A 640-nucleotide genomic window follows, 5' to 3' on the forward strand; every position below is an offset into this window, starting at 1 on the left:
TTTGTTCTGAGCCAATATGGCATTCATAGTATCAATCTCAAGAACTCCTTTCTTCTGATTTGTCCCGTTGTTCACAGGATTCCTTTCAGAAGTGTACATGAATTGGTTATTTGCAACCATTTCAATGAGCTCTTGAGCTTCTGTAGGCGTCTTCTTCAGATGAAGAGATCCTCCAGCAGAGCTATCTAAAGACATCTTGGACAGTTCAGACAGACCATCATAGAAAATACCTATGATGCTCCATTCAGAAAGCATATCAGAGGGACACTTTTTGATCAATTGTTTGTATCTTTCCCAAGCTTCATAGAGGGATTCACCTTCCTTCTGTCTGAAGGTTTGGACTTCCACTCTAAGCTTACTCAATTTTTGAGGTGGAAAGAACTTTGCCAAGAAGGCATTGACTAGCTTTTCCCAAGAGTTCATGCTTTCTTTAGGTTGTGAGTCCAACCATGTTCTAGCTCTGTCTCTTACAACAAAAGGGAATAGCATGAGTCTGTAGACCTCAGGGTCAACCCCATTAGTCTTGACAGTGTCATAGATTTGCAAGAATTCAGCTAAAAACTGATGAGGATCTTCCAATGGAAGTCCATGGAACTTACAATTCTGTTGCATTAGAGAAACTAATTGAGGCTTAAGCTCA

The 640-nt window shown here is 40.3% G+C and overlaps 1 non-coding gene across 1 annotated transcript; it reads left to right on the top strand.

Annotated features, from left to right (window-relative positions):
• Positions 1-249: 249 nt before the first annotated feature.
• Positions 250-357, top strand: LOC130937278 (small nucleolar RNA R71). The gene has a single exon (XR_009068501.1). It is a non-coding gene; the product is annotated as a small nucleolar RNA R71 (small nucleolar RNA).
• Positions 358-640: the final 283 nt, after the last annotated feature.

This window comes from Arachis stenosperma, chromosome 6 (assembly GCF_014773155.1).
Source record: "Arachis stenosperma cultivar V10309 chromosome 6, arast.V10309.gnm1.PFL2, whole genome shotgun sequence".
Taxonomy (NCBI): domain Eukaryota; kingdom Viridiplantae; phylum Streptophyta; class Magnoliopsida; order Fabales; family Fabaceae; genus Arachis; species Arachis stenosperma.